The sequence below is a fragment of the Lynx canadensis genome, chromosome E1 (assembly GCF_007474595.2).
Source record: "Lynx canadensis isolate LIC74 chromosome E1, mLynCan4.pri.v2, whole genome shotgun sequence".
NCBI lineage: Eukaryota > Metazoa > Chordata > Mammalia > Carnivora > Felidae > Lynx > Lynx canadensis.
In genome coordinates, this window is record NC_044316.2 from 58,089,529 (window position 1) to 58,096,944 (window position 7,416).

General features: G+C 59.7%; 1 long non-coding RNA gene across 1 annotated transcript in view; it reads left to right on the plus strand.

Moving 5' to 3' along the window:
* Positions 1 to 496: 496 nt before the first annotated feature.
* LOC116737772 overlaps positions 497 to 7,416 on the plus strand; it is a 7,612-nt gene continuing 692 nt past the window's right edge. Inside the window, exons 1-2 of the long non-coding RNA XR_004342930.1 lie at positions 497 to 574; positions 4,005 to 4,125. This is a non-coding gene — a long non-coding RNA (uncharacterized LOC116737772). The remainder of the gene's footprint in view (positions 575 to 4,004; positions 4,126 to 7,416) is intronic.

A 7,416-nucleotide genomic window follows, 5' to 3' on the forward strand; every position in this document is an offset into this window, starting at 1 on the left:
GAGAGAGAGGGAGACACAGAATCCGAAGCACGCTCCAGGCTCCGAGCTGTCGGCGCAGAGCACGACGTGGGGCTCGAACCCACAAACCGCGAGATCATGACCTGAGCTGAAGTCGGTCGCTCAACCGACTGAGCCACCCAGGCGCCCCAACGAATCTTTTTTTCTTTTAATGTTTATTAATTTTTGAGACAGAGAGAGACAGACAGAGAGTGCACATGTGCGGGGGAGGGGCAGAGAGAGGTGGGGACAGAGGATCCGAAGCAGGCTCCAGGCTCCGAGCTGTCAGCACAGAGCCCCGTGCGGGGCTCAAACCCATGAACCGCGAGATCATGGCCTGAGCCGAAATCAGACAGTTAACAGTTAACAGACTGAGCCACCCAGGCGCCCCACTCATTCGACAAGTACTTACTGGGGGCCTCCTGCGTGCCAGGCATTGTTCTAGGCCCTTGTGAAGCTTTGTGAACCAGACGACAATCCCTGCCTTCCAGGACTAGGAAATGGGGCTAGACTCATCCTGGAGCGGCCATAATTCCAGCGGGACAGACAGACAGACAACAGTGAACCTCATGAGCATGTAAGTTGGAGGTACCGGAAAATACAGAAAGTGCTTCGGGGAAAACCAGAGCAGGGGAAGAGGGGGAATCGCGAGTGCCAGGGGGAGGCGGGTGCAGTTGAAGACAGACCGGTCAGGGGACACTGGATAGAGAAGGAGCAAAGGCTTGAAAGGGCTGAAGGAGTGGCTGTCTGGAGGGGTGGGTGGCAGTGTCCCGGGCAGAGGTAACAGCCAGTGCAAAGGTCCTGAGGCGAGAGTGTGAGCGGTGAGCTCAGGGATCGGCAAGGAGGCGGGCGGGCTGGCACGGGGACTGGAGGGAGTCAGAGAGGAGGGCAGAGAGAGGATGGGGGGGTCACCCCAGCACTTAGGCCTTGCAGGCAACTGTAAGGACTTCAGCTTTCCCCCCCTGAGTAGAAGAAGGAACTCTTTCTGGGTTCTGAGCAGAGTGGCACGGACTGACCTGACTTTCAGGGGTACGCGAGGCCTCTTCATTGAGGACTGGCTCTGGGGCGGGCGAGGAGACCAGCGCTGCACCCCTGGCGAGAGGTGACGGTGGCCCCGGGGCATCGGGGGGGGGGGGGCTCGGGGTCGACACCAAAGGCAAAGCCAGCGGGATGTGTCGGTGGGCTGGAGGTGGGGAGCGGAGGAGGGCGGGAGTCCCCGACACCCCCAGCGTTCTCGGAGCCCGAGCCCCCCGACGGCCGGCGTCGCCCGAGCCAGGGCGGAGCGGCCCGTGTGCGGAGCGGGTGTGGGGGAGGCCGGCGCCTAGTGGCAACGTCAAGTCTGTAGGCGGATGTGGTTGCCTGGAGCTGCGGGAGGTACACAGCTAGCAGGTGAGGCGCAAAGATGCTATTTAAAGCCACAGACTGGGGGAAGTGGCGGTCGTGTCTTATCTCTGCAATCCGCGCGCGCGGAGATACTGTCTATTGTCCGCCTGCTGGGAGGGTTGAGGATTTGATCCAGTCCCAGGCCTCCCCTTCCGGTGGACGAGACCGCTGCTTCGAGCTCCCCTGTGGCCCGTGGAACTCTGTCCCACCCCACCTCTGGAGCCACGGAGGCCACCGTCCCGGCAAGTCTGGAGTTCCCGCCCTGCCCTCCAGGGCTCCCCCTCCTCGCCGGACCCCCCCCCCCCCCCCCGGCCCTGCTCCCGGGCGTCGGCGGTAGTCTGCTCTGTAACCAATTACCGAGGAAGCTTTCTGGAGAAGTTGGTACTAACGTTGGAGATCAATAGCAGTTATAGTATGATGGCTGTTGATAAAAACTCGGTGCACAGCTGCGCGGCACGTAACGGTTACAGCTCTCGTGTTTTTCCGTGGGTCTCCAACTGCCCTCCCTTTCGGTGGCATTGCCTGCCTGTCACCCACTGGTTCCTCCGACCCGCCAACAAAGATAGTCTCTCAAATGCCTCTGAAGGTGGGCGGGGGGGGAGGAGGCTCTTCAGATTCCGCGTTATTCTTTCCAAATTGAAAATATTCCTCTCAGTCTTTATTTGTTTCGGACTTGGGTTATGGCGGGTTTTGCTCTGAAGATTTAAAAATAAGAATTGGAATAGAAAATTACTATTATTTTCCTTTCTGGCTTCTGATTTTGGAGCGAAATTTAGAAAGATTATTTTTAAGTGCTTTCGGGTAGAGCCCTTAGGGGTTTTTTTAAATCTTTGAAACCTGGGATTTCTTCGGAGTTCCGACCTGAGGTTCAAATGCAGCTTTTGTTCCAGCTGGCGCCCCGGTCATTCCAACACCATTTATTAAACACTGCATCCTCTGCTCCTTGGGTTGAAATAAACCCTGTCATGGGAGGCCGAGAATGGGGGGCAGGGGCTTTATTGGGGAGCATTCTCGCGCAGGGCAGGACTGGACAGAGGGCGGGGCTGGGCCACACCCATGGGGACTCTGGAGCTGTGGGAGCCCTGCAGGGACCCCTGAACCCGGTCCTGAACCCTCCCATCAACCAGTCCCGAAACCTTAAGGAGGCAGTCCCCTCAAGGACAGTGCCTGGGGAGGGGCTGAGCTAAGGGCAGGTGGGGGACAAGCGCTCTACTTTCGTAGAGCAAGGTCACCCACCGGGGACACTTTTTCTGGGACTCTGCTTGGTCCCTAGGGGACTTTGCTGGGGCTGCAGCAAATTAGCACACACCAGGGGAGTTTCACACAACAAAGTTCTTGTCTGTAGTTCTGGAGGCCGGAAGTCTCAGATCACCGTGTTGCAGGCACAAGCTGCCTCCGTGATGGCTTCCGGGGAGGGTCCCTCCTGCCTCTTCCAGCTTCTGACAGCCCCAGGCGGTCCTTGGCTCCTGGCCCGTCCGTCCGTCCGTCCGTCCATCTGTCCGCCCAGTCTCTGCCTCTGTGTTCTCACGATCCTCTCCTCTGTGTCTGTGCCTCTCCCCTGTCTCTCGTAAGGACACCGGTCACCCGATTTAGGATCCCCCCAGGTAGTCCAGGATGATCTCCTCTCCGTCCTTAACTTAGTTACATCTGCAAAGACCCTTTATCCAAATAAGGTCACACCCAGAGCTTCCTGGGTGCCACTTCTGTTCTTTGCTGCCCCCTTGCGAACCGAACCGCAGCCGTATGTCCCCCACGGAGCAGGGTCATGACCCAACCCTGACACCTTCTCTCCCTTGCTGGCCTCTTGGCACAGGAGCCCCAAGTGACTAACGGGGGGCTAGAGCTTGATGCGAGCCCTGGCGGATTCTTCTTCCGGGAATCACGTCTTCTAGACTCCCTTGGGAGGGAAGGCTAACACCCCCCAAAGCTGTCACGGGGAGTGGTGGAAAATGGGGACACTCTTGCTTTCCCCCAGCTGGCTCCCGGACCGATGCGTTCCACCTGCCGATGACACAGCCGCCCCCGCCCCCCCCGCCAGTTGTAGATTTGGGGTGCGCTCTGCAGCCTTGCAACCTGGAGGTTGACATCACAGTTCCAAACTGGCCTCCCAGCTCCACCTAGCAAAGGCCGCCCTGTCGAATCAGGCCAGCAGCTTCCATGGGGCGCAGTGTGACAGCGTCAGTGGACCTCAGGGTCGTGGGCCACTCCCGCACCCCCTTTGCCATAAATGGGTCCCTTGGCCCAACGGAGGCACGTTGCTTCCTGCCTCACAACGCGAGGCTCCAAGGCGGCTCGCTCGTGCCCGCGGGTGTGCGGGTGGCGCGCGCCCGCTGCCGGTGCGCGCGCCTGGTGTTCCACTTCCGCCTCATGATGGGCCTCTGCTGGGCGCACCTGACCTTGTCCGTGGGCCTGGCGTGACCCAGCTCACCTGGCAGTGTGCTGGACGTTTGCCGGCCCGCCGCTCCCTCGCCAGCAGCGGCCAAGGGCCCGGGAGGAGTGGCTTCGAAACCACGCGCACTTCGCCGCCGCAGCAGGTGTGGGCTTTGCCCCGGGACCCCGGGGGTCTGCCCCGTGATTCCGCACCGCGGCTTGCCCTCCCGAGACGCTGGCATCTTTTTTCCTAGGAACGGGGCCTCCCTGCTGCGTCCTCGCCAAGCTGGCAGCCTTCCGTGCATCCTCAAGCGTGGAACGCGCCGCCTCCGAGACAGAAGGGGTCTGCCAGGCGTCCTTCCCCGGGGGGAGCAGGTAGGAGATGCGGTAATTTGTCCTCTAATGTCCCAGCATGCCTCAGACTTCCAGGCCTCCACGCACCGCCTAGGGTTTACCCCGCATCCTCTGGGATGCACACGTCTTACCAAGGCCTCCAAACCACTAGCAGCTTCTGGCTCGTTAGTTCTGATGAACAGGATAACGTCAGTGGCAACGGGGGCCGTGGTCCCTGCCTCCTGGGTTGCGTCTGTGCCCCTGAGGGCAAGAGGAGTCTCGGACGGGCGCACGATGGGGACCAGCAGCGCTGCGGGCTCGGGGTCTTGGAGGGTGGGGCCGATCTCCGCTCTTTCCGCAGGATGAAAGATTGCTTCGTGGATATGATCTTGGTGTGTGTGTGTGGGTGGGGGATAGTGATGTATTATTTCCTAGCGCTGCTGTGTCAAATTACTATGAACCTAGTGGTTTGGAACTGCACACATTTATTCTTTACGGTTCTGGAGGTCAGAGGTCCAGAATGGGTCTCGCTGGGCTGGAACCAAGGTGTCAGGCAGGCTGTGACCCTTCCTGGAGGCTCTGTGGGACGATCTTTTTCTCGCCTTCTCCGCCTTCTGGAGGCTTCCCCCACTCCTCGGCTCGTGGCCTCTTCCCCTCGTCCCGCTCACGTGGCATCGCCCCGACTTCTTTCCGTGCTCGTGTCTTCTTTCCCTCTCCCTGTCCTGTGTCCCTCCCTACCTCTGAGGACCCTGGGGATGACATCGGACCCAGTCAGATGATCCAGAATAATCTCCCCATCTCCAAGGCAGCTGATTAGAAAGCTTAAGTCCATCTACAACCCTGTTTCTCCTTTGCCACGTAACCTGACGTGTTCAGAGCTTCTGGGGATTAGGGTGTGGACTTTTCTGTTATTCTGATTAGCGCAGGAAGGGGTGCGCTTTCGGAGGCTTTTACTTGCTTTCCTGGTTACAACAGCTCTTACTTCTTGGACTCATGGACCGATGTGGGGCTCGTGTTACCCACAAGGTGTGTGCAAGCAGGTGATACGTGCCGGGGCCAGGAAACGACACGGGGTGGGCCCGGTGAGCCCACTATGAGCCGCGACTAGGACGCTATTCATTACTTGGTCCTCCTTTGCTCGCCTTCTGACAGGGGGGCCGTGGTGACACTTTGGGTCCCCAAAGTACCAATAGCCGCCTGCCCGTCCTGCAGAGGAGTCTTCTCCACTGGCACCATCATTGTTCTGGCGACCAGCATGCCCCCCGGGGTCTCCCATAGCACGTGGTTGGTACCCCCCCACCCCCCCGCCCCCCAGCCTGCTCTGGGACACCAGCTGCAGCCTGGCCACGCCTCTCAGCTTTGGTCGTTCTTCTGCAGTCTGGAGGCAGGTCTGGCTTTCCTGCTTTGCAGGTGTAGACGGGTGGGGGTTGCTTCTTCCTCCAAAGGGGAAAGGCACTTAAACGTGCAACTTTCTCCTTCCTCCCTTCCGCGGTCTCTCTCTCTCCTTGTCATGCTGTTTTCTTTTGCTATTTTATGCCACTCGAGGTCAAGAGACACTAAGAATTTAAAGTGTTAGCATAGATCTTAGGGGCGCCTGGGTGGCTCAGTCGGTTGAACATCCGACTCCTGGTTTCGGCTCAGGTCTGGATCTCACGGTTCGTGAGTCTGAACCCGGGATCGGGCTCTGTGCTGACAGTGTGGAGCCTTCTTGGGATTCTCTCTCTCTCTCTGCCCCTCCCCTGCTCTCTCTCTGACTCGCTCACAATAAATAGTTAGCATAAATTTTACCATTTTCCTCGATAAGGTGCAATGACACTTTTAAGTGTGGGTATTAGAGCATTTAACTCCTACGCAGAATCCCCGAAGTAGCACAATTCGTGTTTCGCAGCTAAGTCACCGCCTTCGCCAGAGGGACGGAGGTGCCGTGCGAAACTACCTCCAGTCTCTCTGTTTCCCTTCTTGACGCCCACCTTCTCCCCCCATTCCAAGCCCCCGTCTTGCCAGCTGGGCTGTGAGGGCCTCCGGGCCGCCAGGCTGACCGACCGGGCCGTCTTGCCCGGGACCGAGGGCTGCGGGCACCGTGGGCCTTCAGCGCTAAGATGGGGCGGGGGGCCACCCTGCACTGTGTCCCCTCTCCTGCTCCAGCAAATGCTACGTGACGGCTGCCAGGAAGTCGCTTCTACTGGTTACATCCCACCCCGTTTCTGTCCTGCCGAAGACTCGGAGGTGCCCCCAAATAAAACCACCCTGTGGCCAGGCACGAGCTCTGGGGGAGGGGTGGCTTGCCCAGGACACTCAGCAAATCCTCGTGCCTTTAGGTCATCGTGCCTTTGAAATTGGGTTTGTTTCCTGTGCTTGCTGTGACAAACCACCATAAACCAGGTGGCTTGAAACAACAGAAATAGATTTGTTCCCGGCTGAACGCTGCAAGCCCGAAATCAAGGTGTCGATAAAACAGTGCCAGTGCTTTGCAGGCTCTGGGAGAGACTCCCAGCTTCCGGGGGCTGGGCCCCCCCCCCCCCCCCGCTGGGCCTCTGCCTTCACCCGGCCTTCTCTGTGCATCTCTGTGTCCTCTCCTCTTCGTGGAAAGAGACTGTCCTTAGACTTAGGGCCTATCCGGACTCCAGGAGGCTCTCACCCCAAGATCCCTGACTAGTCACATGCGCGAGGACTTCTTCTGAGGTTCTGCTTGGACGTGAATTTGGGGGGGGCACTATTTAACCCATTGCAAATGTCCTGGAGGTGGGTTATGTTATTGGGGAAACTGAGGCAGGGGTCTGCCTCAGTTCTCGGGACTGGGGGCGGGATCCAGTGGCTCAGATACGTCGCCCAGCCTCCTCTATGAGGCTGGGTCTCTCGCGGGCAGGGTGGGCTCCCGGGAAGCTGGTCCTCGGGGGGGACGCATGAGGCCACGAGGCTCACTGGTTTGGGGATCCCGCCTCAGGAAGGCTCAGCGGGCCCGGGGCGAGCTCTGTAGATGGAGCGAGCCTCAGGACTGCTGGAGCTGGGTGGAGGGGGCCGGGCCCTTGCACCCCTGCTTCACTGCTCACTGGAGGCCCACCCCGGGAGGTGGCGGGCCTCCCCAGAGGTAGAGCCTTCCCCAGGGCCAGCCCTTTCCAGAATGCCTGCGGTCCGCAGGCCCGACCAGCCGGCTATCTGCCGCATCCCAGCCCAGAAACCCTCTTGCGGCTTGACCGCCTTTCGGGTCTGGCCCTCAATAGGCCAGGAGATATCCCGTTTCGCGGAGGGCAAGCCCCTTGCCCCATTCTTGGGTTGGGCCGGACTGTCTGACCCCAGAGGCCAGGATCTCCCCCAGCTCAGGCTCTCCCTGGG